Source organism: Ambystoma mexicanum, chromosome 12 (assembly GCF_040938575.1).
Source record: "Ambystoma mexicanum isolate Mex_15411 chromosome 12, UKY_AmexF1_1, whole genome shotgun sequence".
Classification (NCBI taxonomy): domain Eukaryota; kingdom Metazoa; phylum Chordata; class Amphibia; order Caudata; family Ambystomatidae; genus Ambystoma; species Ambystoma mexicanum.
In genome coordinates, this window is record NC_090936.1 from 605,580,807 (window position 1) to 605,596,627 (window position 15,821).

Below are 15,821 nucleotides of genomic sequence, written 5' to 3' on the forward strand. Positions count from 1 at the left end.
ATGGTCATCGCTTTCCACACCTGTTGAATTTCAAGAGTTTTCCGGCAATAAATCAGACCATCTCAACTGTCTTTCTTAACTATCATTTTACACAGAATTTTAAGTGTTTTTTAAGCCATATCTTCTCCAGGGTCCACTGGGCATGGCTGAGGACCACCCACCCACCTATCTACTAACTAACCAGATCCCACAAGCCATGGCCTTTGCCCGTGCCCACTGCCCATAATACCCTTCTTCTTAAAGAGGACAACTGTCCTTGGCCTATGGCCAAGACCGACCTCCCCCAACCCATGCCTAGTAACTAACCAGATCCCACTATCCATTGCCTCTGTCAGTGGACCATGGCCCATGCCATGCCCATGTTTTCCACTCTATATTCATTTCTGTGCTAGTTTCCTCCTGAAAAATACCCGCGGCCACCCCCATGCTGCTTTCTATTCTTGTGGTACACATCACTGGTAATCATTCTCATGGTAATGCTTAATTTTCTGATTACTGTGGGAATGGGAAAACTCTCCACAATTGAAAAGCGGGGGGCAGGGGGGCGCTGCTGAGCAGCAACATGAATGGCAGGCTGAGCGCATGTTCTGTCCCCAGTGAGATCCAGTTTAAATAAATATCCGAAACCATGCCAAATTAGCAGTTTTGCCTGATATCAAGCTGTGAAGCTCCTGGTCTAATCTGGCGTGTGTGTGAGCCGCTGTGACTCCCAAAGCGAACAGAGGCAAGGAGCATGGCAGTGGTGCCCCAGGAGATTCATAGACCCAGGGGGCGCAGGAACAAGAGACCGCTGCGGCTGGTGGCCTATGTGCGGAAGGGGCTGGATTGCCTGCACCAACGAGCACACAACGTTGGCTTTCATGACCAGCACACCCGGCTCACCTGGTGGCCCGTTCCTCGACCATCTACTTGAAACCTGAAAGACCTCAGGCTTGTGAATTTCAGCATTTTCTTCAAGTTGGGTTGGGAGATCTCTTTTTATGGAGGTTACATGGATTCGAGATGTAATCAGATGCTAGATGAAAGAAGGTGTTGGTGAACTATTCCTTTAGAAATAGAAGGGCTGGTTAGACGAGAAGGAGCGAAAATGTATATACATATATATCAGAGATAATTGAGGGTTATCTTGCAAGTGGCGAGGGCGGACGGAGACTATTGCCCGTATTCATACCAGGAAGAAACATTTAGAAATGATTCCGAATTTTTCACGGTATGGTGTACAAATATAGAAGAACAAAAAAGAAAATATGAAGATACCAAAATATCTTAGTTATCTTGTCTATAACGTATAAGTTATTGACCATTTTCTAGTCCTGAAGAAGATGATCATCAGTTCAGGTGGAACTAGATGAATCTTTCATCGAAACTAAGTGCAAAAAGAATATTCAGAAATTAACACTAGATAGTGTTGGTTACCCATATACTCTTCTGGAATACCTCTAGTTGACTTGACTTAGAAACTTGAAAATACTGTGATTTAAACTTGAAATGATTGTAAAAAAGTGAGAAAACACAAACACATGTTTTTTTAAAGATTGATAAAAAATAGGTGAACGGGTGCAGGAAATGAACAGTGTTTCCCAATAAGTGAATTTCGCACATATATGTCCTATGTATTTTTCACATTTTATATGTTTACAAAATAGGCTTCTGTGTATATACATGTATGAAATAGGTGTTTTTAGATAATTCATGAATTTACTTTCAATGTATTTCTCAAAATAAAGTACATAATGTGTATGGCTATTCATCACTGACCCATCACACACTTCATTACAGTCGAATGTCCTGAATATTAAATAATTGGATGAAATAATAATTCTGTGAGGAATCATCTATTCCGTTTTTTCTAACTTTTATTTGACATTTACCTCAAGCAAACATTGTTTGCCGTAAATATCAAATAAAGGTTTCACTGGGCCTCATTACAAATCAGGCGGTCCGGAAATAACGGTGGCGGTAAACCTGCCGCCACCGTTGTTTCCGGACCACCTGATCCCGACTCCTGCAGGCGGGAGGGGATGTTCCCGCCAGGTCTGATTGGCGGGTTTAACACCGCCCGCCTGCAGGCGGACGAGGAAACACCGGCAGCATTACGAGATGCTGCCGGTGTTTCCATGATCCCCATTCCCATTGAGTACCACAGGACTCAATGAGAATGGGGATTAACACCATTCCGCCTCCGTGATTCCCGGGAAACCGGGGTTGTAATGCCCCGGTAATTTCCGGGAATCACGGAGGCGGAATGGTAATACGAGTCTGGCGGTAACCAGGCAGGTTTTACCGCCAGACTCGTAATGAGGCCCACTGTGTGGGGCTGGCCTCAGTGTGGCAGCAGTGTGCCACACATGAAGTGGGTTTATGTTGACATGCACCATTTAAAAAAGCCAGCGTCGAGTAGATTAAGTTATTCAACCACCAGCATGTCTAGTGGGATTTTAAAGCATTTTCAAAGCCTCTCTAGGTTGTGGTGCTATTTTTGTATTCGTACACATTCATGAAAACAATAATCTCAAAGAACTTTGTTGCAGAGGCACTGTTTGGTGTGGCAAAATTCTCCATGTTTGGGGTAGTTAATGAATTCTAGCGATAGTGTTGCTGTATTGTCAACAATTGGATTTCAACATTCATCCGTCCCTATCACACTGATGTTTTTTCTAATGACAAACTTGTGAGTTTGTTAGAAAATAAATGCATTATAATAAATGTCATTTAGTTTTTTAAGGGCCATTGTATTTGATAGCTTAGTATAAAAAATAAATGTTCTCAAACCTCCCCCAAACACAATCACACACAGTGGCACTCTTTGTTAGGAGCTGGATTTTGGTTCTTGGAGCACGGGGTTCAAAAGGAATTAATCCACATATTCAGAACTAGGAGTGTTTAATAATGAATTGTCCACACTCCGACAATCCGCACTGTTGGCAGCCTACACCCGTGTCACTGGAGTGGGCTGCAGCACATGTCGGGGTCATGCAGCAGACACACCACAGGAGGCATCCTGTGGGCTCCAGATCACCGGAGATGGACCTCGTGGGTGGGCACACCCAGCATCCAGAAGCCCTGGCTCTGGGGGCACCCAGGTCGGGGCGGCGAACATTGCAGTGTTCACACTGCGCCCCAGAGATAGTGGGACAGTGTTGCCTGGCAGGGGCACCGTCCAAGTGCAGGGCCCCTCCCGCACCAGCATGGTGCTCACAGTAAACACGCTGGAGTAAGTTCTTTGTTAGCAAGCCGGAAATAGCTCATCCCTTTTATTAAGTGGGTCACATGGTTACCATGTGACCCAGGCACAAGGCCTGGGAGCTACCATGCTCCCAGGAGGGATGACATGCAACACACACTTTCTGCTAAAATAGGTTGCTGTATTTAATGCCCTAATGTTAACTTTAAAAATAAGAAAAGGGGTGGAGGGGTGATGAGACCCTCTTTTTTGTTTTCGGGGGGCCTGACTCTAAAATGTGAAGAGGTAACAGAAAAAGAAGGTACTGCCAGTAGTTACGTACTGTTAATGTGCTAACAGTACATGCATTCTTTCCCCATTTCTGTTAGTAACCACACAATTTATAGAACTGTTTGTTTTTTGACTCTGTATAAACCTAACGGTTTAGTTCCTTTTTTATGTTACCTGTTTTTTATATATGCAACCCTACTATGAATAACATTTGTTTTATCTGTACTAATTCCTTTTGCCCAGCTATGTGATCTAATGGTTAGTGTATCATTTCACCTAACTTTCTGTAGTTTGTGTGTACCTCTGGTGTGCCTTAGAGAGGGGTAGCCTTTGACTCTACCTTCTTTTTCTCATGTTAATGTTTACATAATTTGCAGTCTCCTCTGTTTGTTTCATTACTTCTCACTCTATTAGCTTGTCAAAGCTCATGATAATTAGAAGCTTGTAGGTCACGTTAGTGACCAGGCAGGAGTCTACACTAAATGCATATCACTGGCTAGAAGAGATCTTCTCTGGTGTGCAGCAGCAAATTCCAGGTTATTGTACTTATTTGTGTATCCCACAGACTAGTGGGTGCTGTTCTTGGGGTATTGCTTAGGTGAGCGACATAGGAAAATGTCAACCACACAATGTTTGGAAGATATTATAAGAGCAAGACTTCAGAAAGGGTTTTGAGGCACACTTCCTGTGTTTTGTCACAAACCGAAGGATAAACGGGAATCTCAAGACCATGTAACGGTTCACAGGGAGGTTTAATTAATTCACAGCTAGTCCGATTAGGGTTACTACATATTCTGTCTTCCCATACCTCCTTGGGGCCACTGATCTTCATTTCCATCCCAACAACCCCTTCTTCACCTCTGCCTCCTTAGTTTCCCACATTTCTTTCTTGGCTTTGGTCTTCCTTGGTTGTTGCAAGAATTCTCAGTATCCGACATTGGTCCACCTGGATTGTTACAAGGCACCTCCCTTATCCTAAGGTCTTCCAGCATGGACAGCACCTGTACATTGCAATGCTAATTTGGCCCCTAGGGACGAGCACCTCCTACCTCTTGGACGGTTCCACGCCTACCTATCCAACCGGCAAAAGCTCAGTTCTTGGCTGCTTTCTCCACCAAGCTGAGCAACTGCTATAGCGGCCTCTAAGGAATGTTGATGTTGTTGTGACACAGCTCTCTGGAGAGGGGAGTGTGGGGGGGAGGGCAGAGAAGTCTGGGCCTCGAAGACCTCGGGTAAAGTCTTTTTCCTGAGCCACTGGTTTATCTTGTTTTGACTTCTTCTCGTGAACTCGATTGAGCTCTCACTTGGGAGCAAATGGGTATTCCAGAGTTTTCTCTGAAAGAATGATTGTTTGCGCAACCTACCCCAAGAGCGGTGTTTCTATTTCCTCAAAAGGTGTGGTTCAACTGGAATTGATTAGCTGGTATGACAACTGCAATCTCCTTTTAAAAGGGGGTATAAAAATAGCATGTTTTAAGGGTGTCATTCCACTGAAATTGGGTGGCCAAAAGTGTTTTGGTTATCCCCCTCCCTGGTATGGTTTTAATACCCTAGGTGGGAGGAATCAACTACTTGGAATACACCCTAATTGGTCTAGATTCTCCTGATGCCATTGGTCTGCTCTTGCCTGATCTGTGATCCTCCATAGGAGAATTTCAAGGGATGGAGGGGAAACCATGCTTGAGCTGGTGGTGTCTAAAGTAGGGTTTCCACTCTGAATCATGTTGAGAGAAAAACATATTATTTTTTAGCTGGGAGACTGAAACTATCCTCTGTCCTCCGAACTACTGCGAAGTTCCTTTGTGAGAGGCTGGCTATAGGGGTAGGCATGGGACCCCTCTTTTCTAATTGTAAAGACTAGGGGGGTAAAGGTACTTCTGCCCCCGCCCCAATATGGTAGGGTAAAGGCACAGAACCACCCCAGCAAGGCTCTTAATTTGGTCACTATGGACAAGCAGCTAGGCTTCAGATTTCAGGAGGTGATACAGGCAGGTTCTTAAATTGTTAAGTTGTTGCCCCAAAGCCCCCACAACGGAATGTCCACACACTATGTTAGGTGGCAAGACAGCTTCTTTATATAAAATAAGGTTGCTACCTCTACCAAATATACATAAAAATAATAACAGGCGGAGTTGGCTGCTGAGTTGCAGTCTGTGGCAGTCTACTCTCTACTCCAGTGAGACCAGAGTCTTTCTACAGTCTCCTCTACAGTTTCCTGTTTTGTGGGTAGACCCATAAAAACCCTTCCTAACCGCGGAGCGGCCGCAGAGTTGGCTGCTGAGTTACAGTCTGTGGCAGTCCGTGAGCAGGCAGTGAAGGCCCCCATCACCAACATGGAGGACAGACGGGGAAATGCCCTCCTCACCACCATCGGGAGGCGAAGATGAGGAGGAGCGGTGGATGAGAAGTTCAAGCTTAAGGCTTGCCTCCCAGAGATTCAATCTACCCCGCCCCTCATCAAGACCAAGGTATCCACCAAAATCGGGGCTTCATAACGCCAGCCTCTCAAAACAACTACAGCATGTGCCCCCCACGGAAGAACTACCCCAGGGCAAGGGTGAAGTCCAAGCGACCTGCCAAGGAAAAGTCGCATCGCGATAAAAAACTGCAAGCCTGCTTCACCGCTGTCAAGAATACATCTGCACTAGACCAGGAGGTCTGCGAGCCGAAATCGTCGATAGAGCCGGGGAAACCTTATGCGGACAAGTTCCCAGTGCAGCCGACTGAAGGGTGGGCGGCGAGGGAACAGCATGTGGCCCCCCGACTTGGGACGCCGGAAACAGCCCAGGAGGGCTCACAAAGTACTAACTGGACCAACCCTCGATTACTCACCGTGAGCTTGGAGCCCGTCACGTAGGGGTTTGCACAGGATGGAGCGGCTGGCCCCAGCCAGGGGATCCCTCGCCGCGGACGCGCGGAGCCGTCGCCACTTGTTTCCCCTGCGGCGAGCTTGCAGGGGAGCGCGGCCGCACCCCGACCAGCTCCGAATGCGTCATCGGAGAAGGATCCAGGTGGACGAGAGCGAGGCTCCACTTCCTCAAGGGGGTGGAGCCAAGGATCAGCAAAGTGAAGGGGTCAGACCAAAAGAAGCTTTTCAACTTGTTACGCCGCAAATCCACTCAAGTCAAGATAGTGAAGTTCTTCCCATTGACTCTCCGCCTACATTTATTTTCCCCAAAAAAACACAAAAAATACAAAAAATGCATCCTTCCAAAAACAAAAAAAAAATCAAAAAAATCAAAAGAAAAAGAAAGGAACACTTGACAAACCATTGCTTCATAAAAACAAGAAATCCTCGGACAAGACCCTGGCTAACTCAGCGATTTGTAACTCTCTAAAAGCATATTTTGCCAGCCAAGGAAAGCCAAAATATGACGTTCTCCTCGAATTGACAGACGCAGAATTGCTGGACCCTACGTCCGACCTCGCTGGAGGTCAAAAAGCATGTTTCTCTACACACCAAAAGAGGGCGTCCTATATCCTGGTGGTAAAGAAAATACTCTTGCTGACTCTTCTCAGCCTGAAAGCCCCAGAAATGGCTCTCTTGTCTCATCTGAAAGCCTGAAAATTGCCCCTCTTAATCTTCCTCTAACGAGGCCGTCTCCCTCTCCTGCAGATTGTTCCCAGACATGTAGCCCCAAGGGACTCTTGTGCCACCCCCTTGCACCTCGAACTACTGGGACCCACTCAATCAACAACACAGCAAAAGAGGGTGCTGAAGACCCTCTTGTTCTGAAGCCACATCTCCTCCCTGTCAAGACTCCAGTTAAAATCCAATCACACCGGGTCCTATCTGCCGCCTTATCAGACAAAGATTCCCACTCACCTAAGGTCCCACCACAGTCTTCTACCCCACCTTGCCGCCCTCACATTTCACCTCGAAGGAATAGTGACGGGGGTTCCAAACAGAAGAAGTTCTAAAGGAAACACCACCAAAGAAGCGAGACCTGACAACATTGATGTCAGCACTGACGATCGCGCTCACTCCATTTGGAAAACTATATAAAGCTATAAATGACACGCTAAAGGACCAAACGACTCTGATTGCAATGACCCATACCAAAATGACATATTTTGAGGGATATATAACCGCTAAAGAAAAAGTTGACAGCGTCATTTATGACAAAATTATAGGAGACCTAACACGAACCAATCCTGTAATTTCAACTCCTCTACCCCAACCAATTCTAATTAAGGACTCAAGGGACTGCGCATCACAGACAGATTCAACTACCGAGAAAGAAATAGACCTGCGAGATCAGACACAGTCAGCAGACAAGCGGTCTTCCAATAAAATTTGCTTCGGCTTCGGAAAAAAGCCTTCAAAAAATAAAAAATCGAAGGAGAATATTGAACCCCCTTGCCAATTTTTATTTGAAGGAGTCAAAAAGGGAATGGCTAAATCATGCCTGAAAGAACCAGCCTCAAAACAACTTCACCTCCCTTTTTTGACAAACGCATCCAAAGTCCCAACAAAAGGAACACTTGCCCAACCAACTAAGCCAAATGGAGTTAAAAAAAAAAAACATCCTTCAAGATCCAGCGACAGTCCCTTCAGGTCAGGCTCTGGGAAATGGCCCGGTCCCTCAATTGAAAAACAGAGATTTGGTTCCTAAACCAAGCGCGTCCTGCGGATCCACAAAATCTCCCATCCAGGTCTGTCATTTCATCAGAAGTCCCTCACAGACATCACTGCTACACTCACCAATTACCGTGGAAAACTTCCTGAGGGATGAAGCCTCTATGAACATCACTCTCCACTCATCTCCTGGGCGTTGCAGTCAAAGACAAACTGACGAACGTGAGGGAGAAAGACCGCCAACAAATACTAACCGTGTAACATCCCCAATATCAAAAAAACGAAGGACAAACAGTGAAAATAAGAAAAAGGATCGGCATAGCCCTAACCAGAGATATGCTAGAGGGCCAGAATCTCTAAGAGTGAAACTTGTGTCACTAAAAAGAAACTACGTAGAAGTAAAATCACCTAATGACACTGTCGATGACCGGAAAGACGGTCTCAACTTGTACAAAAAAACAAAGGAATCCATTGTACAGAAAGAAAATAACTATTTCAGAGACGGCAGTCGGAACCAAAAAATAGCAAAACAATAAAGGCTAGCTCTTGCAACAGTTTTTAAGCTGGAACAGATCCCGGCAAACCTCGAGAAGACAACGCTAAATAGGGGAACGGTACTGAAAATCTTGAAACGCACCAGAGATCTCGAAGAATTGACGACAGAGGATCTGATACTAGTAGAGCCTTACCACAAACACCAAAAAGCAAAGGCGTACTCACATGTAAGAGCAGAAGCTAAAAGCAGTTGGTCCAAAGAAGGCGAAGCAGACCTCCTAAAAAAGGGCTACTTTATTACAGAGGTGAAAAGAGCATCGAACGATTGGAAACTTCAACCCAAAGAGAACTCTCATCCGCCTGGGAAAATCCACTACAGGTCAAAAACAGAGTCAAATGCGCAAAACCTGATCCAGACCCCAAGGAGAGACTCAGCCCCATGGTCGGACAACACTGGCATGAGCAAGAACCGACACTCTCCGATAAGGAGACCCACTGAAAGAAACTTACATAGACCAAGTGAAATGCAAGAAAAAAGATTCCCGTCTAAGAGAAGGAATACGTCTCACTCAGAAACTAAGACTGAACAAAAACTGTCTGACAGAAGCTATAAAACCTCGAGACACTCAGAATCTTCGTCAGCCAAGAACAACCTGTCAACATTTGCACCAATTAAGCAGCTCTTGGCATGGCTTCCAAAAACCTCTTCACGCCACCCAAAGAAATAGCAACAAATACCCAGTGAAATGGCGAAATCAACCAAAGATGGAACAAGCATAAAAGACCCAAGGCCAGAACCTGATCTCCAAACTCGAACACTTAAAATGATGTCTTGGAACACCAGGGGTTATACTCACCTCACAAAACCAGGGGGAGTAAACCTCGGGCAATTTGACATCATTACCCTCCAAGAAACGTGGCTCCTCAAACCTCCAACAATTGATGGCTTTTCAGTTGTAGTTTCCCCAGCAAACAAAGGCCGTCTGGGTCGTCCATCAGCTGGTCTCCTTGTGGTAGTCCAGTCCAGTTCTGGACTTTCAATTCAGAAGAAGCTTTCTTCTACTCAAACTCACTTAGCAGTATTAATAAAGTGGGAACGACTGGACGCGAAGTCACTCCATGATCTCCTCTTTGATTACCACAATCACAACCTATTGGAATCCTCAAGTCATCTCAGATAGACTCTTCCTAGCAACCATCGAAACCGAGATCAATGGCAACATGACTGCCCAAAACAACTCCCTTATAATTCTAAGTGGGGACTTGAATGCCAAATGCCCGACAGGACTCCCGAGAACCACATCACCACGTCCGACAAGCCAGGTGGAATCACGTGGCAAGTAATGGCAATCCCTCATGGATTCTAGAAACCTCTACAATATTGATCACTCTCTTCCTCAGGCCATCTATATTCCCACTTAGGAAAGAGGTTCTCTAGAAGGGACGATAGACTACATATATGTATCAAAGCCGATGCTGAGCCGAATTACAACTTTTGAGGTCATAAGGCAGAAGCAAGCGACCATAACATCCTGAAAATCACATGGCCGACTGAAGGGGGTGACAGAATTCAAATGCCAGAATAAATTGAATCAAATGCCCAAGGAAACCGCCTAAGGCTTACAGCGGAACAAATTAAAGAACTGTCCAAAAACTACGCAACTCACTGCTTGCGGGAAAACAGAGGGACAACAAATTCAACTGACTACCAACCCTTATTGGTTCCGTATCTGATACCCAGGAAGCTAAATCCAAAGGGTACCCAGCAACCATTACACACCTACGACAAAGAGTTGGTAATGAAACGTCGCACCCTGAGAAAGCTGAAGAAGCAGGCAGCAACCTCTGAATCAGATGGACCAAGGGAAACCTATCTGAATGAACAAAAGCTGTATAAATCCTATTAAGATTCCAAAGAGCTCACCTCTATCAATGTGACTCAGAAGAAATGCTGAGATAATTGGCAGATAAGAACTCAGGTGCTTTCTGGCAATTGATTAGGAATACAGGAGACGGGTCAACCGCAATAGGATCGAACAATGTCTCAGAAGAAGTCTGGAAACTACACTTCTCCAAGATATTGCAGCTCCCCAGGCAAACTATTCCTCTTCTGGGGTCTGAGTCAAATCCAACTACTTGGGAAGACTTCTCAAATGAAGAAGACATTGTACTGGCCATCAGGCGTCTTATATCCTCCAGAGCTCCGGCCCTGATGGAATCACCAACATAGACCTAAAAAACCACCCGGAGGAGTGGGCGAGCTTCATTGGCCAGGTGTTCAAAAAATGTTGCATTACAAGATCGATTCCGAACTCCTGGCGCTGCGCAGCAATCACTCCCATCTATAAAAAAGTAGACAGAACCGACCCAGGAAACTATCGCCCCATTGCGCTTTTGGACACAATTGGTAAGCTCTACGGATCATTCCTCTTAAAGAGCTTCCAAATTTGGGCTAAAACAGCCCCCTGCCGAGACCTTTTTCAAGCAGGGTTCATGAAAAACTCGGGGACCACAGCCAACATCATGATGCTAAGTGCTATAAAGGCCAAACTCACTCCAGGGCCTTTGAAAGTATACCTGGCGTTTATAGATCTCAGTCAAGCCTTTGATCAAGTAGACAGAGCTCTGCTGTGGTCCAAACTGGAACAATGGAAATGTCCGAGCAAAATTCTTGACCCAATAAAGGCTTTTCACAACAAGATGTCAATTAGGGTCAAGTTAGATCAAGCAGGTCGGTTGTCCGAAGAAATTCCGACGCTCAGAGGGGTGAAACTGGCCCCGGTCCTGTTCATCTCCTTTCTTGGAGATTTTAAAGAAAACGCCAGCAAGACTAGAGCTTTCCCTCCAAAAATTGGTGAGACTTCTGTGGCTTGTTTATTATATGCTGACCAGATCCTTCCTGACCAGACTGAAATTGGTCTCCAAAGACAGCTCGATAACTTGGCTAAATACATCTCAAAAAACAATTTAGGGATAAATAAGGAGAAAACAAAAATCTTGATACTTGGACAGTTGCCAAGAAAGAACCCAAAAAAACATCAGATGGCATATTGAAAACTCGACCATAGAAGTGGTGAAGTTCTTTAAATATCTGGAGGTGACGATGGATAATTCAAAGTTTGAGACTTCGATGCAAAACCATCAATGGGACAAGACACGAAAACTCACTACCCAGGCAAAAATAATCGACAGGAAATACGGCTGTTTTTCGCTTCTACCGGCCACAAAATTTTACAAAGGCAAAGTAATTCCGAGCTTGGCATACGAATGTGAGGCAATGCCAGCGATTCCCACTGTGATTTGGCCAAAATTGGAAGCCTATTTTTGGCGGAAAGTCCTTCAGCTTCCCAACTCCACACCTATCTCTATCAACAGAAGAGAACTGGGAATCAACTCCCTGAAAGCTGTTATTGAGGCAGGTGGAATGGCGCTGTTTAGGAAAATAATAATGCAGGACTCACCGCCCCTGTATAACATAAAACCGAAATGGCAGAAGGAAGGAACAAGTCTCTTACCACCTGGGCAGCCAAGCAGCGAGCACATTTGTTCAACAGTGGATGTTCTGAAGAGGAACTGATTCAAAATCCTACGAAAATAAAACGGAAAATGGACCAATTGGATTGGATATAGACTCTAACACTAGCAGGAAACAACAAACTCCTCACTCATCTGAACTTCCAACCCAAAACATTACATTCAACTACTGAAGTCCTAAAAAGATTCCCAGATAAGGCCTTAAGATCTATTTTTCTGAGATCTCGTCTTAACCTGCTTCCGACCAACGAAATAAGGGCCACCAGGGGCCAATCGCAAACAAATCACTGTCGCTTATGCGAAACTGAACACAAGCCTGAATCGGTAAAGCACATCCTGATGCACTGCTCTAAAATGAAAAAATGGCAAAGAGCGTTTGTGAGACCATTGATTAATCCTAATCTCCTGTACAAAGAAGACGTCTGGTGGAACCGCCTCCTGAGTGGATCCAGGACTACATGGTCAATAGCAACAGCTAAAATTTTAAAGGCAGCCCTAGAGGCATGCTTTCTTAAAACCAACGAAAACGAGAGGCTAGGTTCTGACCAATAAAGGTTATAACGGGAATCTGAATCCGTTGTGAACATCAGAAGGGAACTTTTAAACTTTTAAACTGTGAGAAGGCTGGAAAGAAGAAAACGAAACTTTGAAACTCTAACTTCAAGACTTTCTTCTTCCTCGTCTTTGCAAAATCATTGATTTGATAAAAGCAAATAAAAAAAAATAATAATAATAACACTTTGTACATGGAATGACTTATTCAAATAATGGTAAATATATACACTATGTGGTACCACACTAACTGCAGACAGTTGTAAATGTCAGGTGAATTCTTAAATAAGGTATAACCAGCATAGAATAGGAAAGAAAGGAAGGTTAGTCATGAATAGTGGCAGAATGATTTCTTTAGACTAGACAAGTACTTCTGTGTGAGGATCCCCCAACCTGGGCAACCTGTAATAGAAAAGTTAAGAGTAAGTTATGTTGTCTTTTACAGCCCAGTCCAATATTGTTCAATAATGTTGTTCTTTCTTTTAAAAGGTTCTACCACCCTAAAGTACCCGAGAGGCCACAAGAGGAACAGGATCCAAGACAATGCTCTTCCTCGTCACATTACCTTTGGTGCCTTGGCAGACAAAGTGGCAGAGTTCTTGCCTTTACTCAATGATTCCCTCCGAGGATGGACCCCCCCTTTTGGAAGAAGGAGCCACTGGGATGCTGAGTCCAAGAATAATAATGAACCAAAGTATTTCGGAATGGCAGCAGTTTGGCTCTTCGCGGGGCTCTCCTTTGGTTGACGATGTCTGACTGTAAAAGTCCTGTGAAGAAGAAACTTGCTGTGGTCTCCTTAAAGGCTTGGTGGATGAAGATAAGACCCCTGGAATCCCCGCAATGACTTCTGGCAGCGGCTGGTGCATAGGTCACTTTTGGTGTCAGGTTTCGGAACATCACGGTTTTCCAACTTTTGGTTCTTCGGTGCTGCCGCCGCAGCACAGACTTCTGGATGGCTTTTGGTGACCTGGACTCAACCACTGGAGTGGACCTTGGACCCTCACCAAGTCTGAACCCTCGGGCCGACTGCAATAGCTTCTGGTGGCGGGAAACCCTCCGGCAGACTTTCCATGGCACCCAACGACTCTGAGCTATCTCCAGTGGGAGAAAGTGGTCAGTGGTGACTGCACGGATGTCTTTTCAAATGTTCGTAGGCATCTTTGAACTTTTGCAGCTCCGGTTGTCCAGCAGCACTATGCCAGGGTACCCCCTCTTCTGGGCGGTAGACAGCAATGGCTTTTAGCGGTCACAAAACGCACCTCCGGACCCTGGGTGACACCAATGGACTTCTCTGGCTCAAGATTTCTGGCACTCCTCTTCTGGACTTTAAAGACCCCTTTTCTGGATGTCAGGCACACAGGACTGGCTTCCAGGATACTTTGATGAAGAGTAGCAGGTTTGCAAGATGGTCCCTCGTAGCTCGGGGAGAGTTCTCCTTTGCAGGTCCTCTGTGGATCAATCCTTGGGAGACACGTCAGCTTTCGGATGGTTGAAGAAATGCAGCAGCAGACTTCTCTTCCAGCTGGGCTTCAAGGAGCAGCTTCTTCATAAGCTTCGACTTCAGCTACTGAACAAATTAGTAAGTGAAAGATCCCCAGATGTACACATCTGTCCCTCATTCACTCTGCCTGAGCCAGGCTCAGTCAGCCAATCACACAGTAGGGCATTCATGCAGGCAGGCAGCCAATCTGGCTCACAGGTATTTGGGCCGTTCACTCCACCCAGACACACATAACAAAAGATGTGGATTGGGGCAATTACCCAGCCTTTCAACACACTACACTGCATTCATGTCAGTTTCAGGCAGGGATGTCTCATTTATTGTGTCACACACGCAGAAACCAGACGCCCACAACAGAGAATGTGAGTTGGCTTCAGACTCCATTCACACTGGTCCCATCCCGAGGTGTACCTACAACACACACCTGGGAAGGCTCCAGTCTGTCTGACAGTAGGCAGCCCCAGAGCCATAAATGGTATTTCCACCCAATAGCCAGTCAGGGGGGAAAGGAAACAACAGAGACATATATGGTGTTTCCACCCGACAGCCATTCAGGAGGAAGAGACCAAGTCAGGGCTTCCTGGGACTTTGGGAAACAAGGTAAAAGGCAATAGAAAGCAAGAGGCCAAATGGGCCATCTTGCCTTCTGTCACAAATCCAATGACTCCTATGGCAGGGCCTGATCCCAAAATGGAGGATACTCTGAGCCACTGTAAAGTCAGCATGTAGCTGAAACAAGCCCATAATCTGCTCTGTGGGCAACACACAGGTTCCCAGAAACAAACATAAGGAGTACAAGGGTGTGCCCCCACCCATGGGTGCCATAAAGGTATCACATGGGGGATGTTCACCAAAATATAAGATTGAAGAGCTGCACTGCCAGAAGTGGTAGGCTAAGGACAGGAGGCTATGTCCCTCCAGAAGGCATTTCCAGCATCACATATGCCCCCTAGACTGACGTTAGGGCAACTGATCTCCCACGAGATTGTTACCCTCATCCAGACTGTAAACATCCTTCTGGAAAGGCTATCTGCATTATCATGACTCTTCCCTGGCCTATGCTCAATGGTGAAGTCTAGCCATTACAGGCTACTGGACCACCTGAGCAGTTTGGGTTTTCATCCTTCATCTGCACAAGCCATTGTAAGGGCTTACAGTCAGTTTGGACCTTAGGTAAGGTAAGGTCTAAAATGCCTAAGTGCCCAATTTATGCGAAAACACTGTGGCCCACCTAAGTTCCTTGCCCGCGAGTGTCCTACTGATGAACATGATGGGGTGTTCTCTCCCTTTCTTGTCTAACTGAGACAAGACAGCTCCAATTCCAGTGTCCCAGACATCAGTTTGCACAATAGTTTGCTGTAGTCAGGGGCACACAAGACAGGTGCACTGCACAGACACTTTCCTTCAAGCCATCAAAGGCCCTTTAACAGTCTTCACTCCAATGAACCTTACTAGGCTGTTTGGGTGAGGTCAGAGGTGCAGCTATGGTGCCAAAGTCTGCCATGACGATTTGGTAGTACCCAGTGAGGCCCAAAAAATCTCTTACCTGGGTTTGAGTAGAAGGAGTCTCAGTCCTGTACAGCTTCTGCTTTACTAGGGAGAGGTTGGATTTGACCCCCTCCTACCTCATGACCAAGGTAGGTAACCTTCCCCTGTGCTACCTGGCATTTGGTTGCCTTGATAGTGTGGTTGGTCCTTTTCATGGC

The 15,821-nt window shown here is 45.7% G+C and overlaps 1 protein-coding gene across 9 annotated transcripts in view; it reads left to right on the top strand.

Annotated features, from left to right (window-relative positions):
• The window catches only part of LOC138513884 (uncharacterized), a 588,633-nt gene that overhangs the window by 74,586 nt on the left and 498,226 nt on the right, over positions 1 to 15,821 (top strand). Inside the window, exon 3 of one of the 9 annotated variants that reach the window (XR_011281835.1) lies at positions 13,104 to 14,193. The exons of the other annotated variants lie outside the window; for them this stretch is intronic. The gene's annotated coding sequence lies outside the window, so the exon portion shown is untranslated. The remainder of the gene's footprint in view (positions 1 to 13,103; positions 14,194 to 15,821) is intronic. 9 annotated transcript variants of the gene reach the window in all.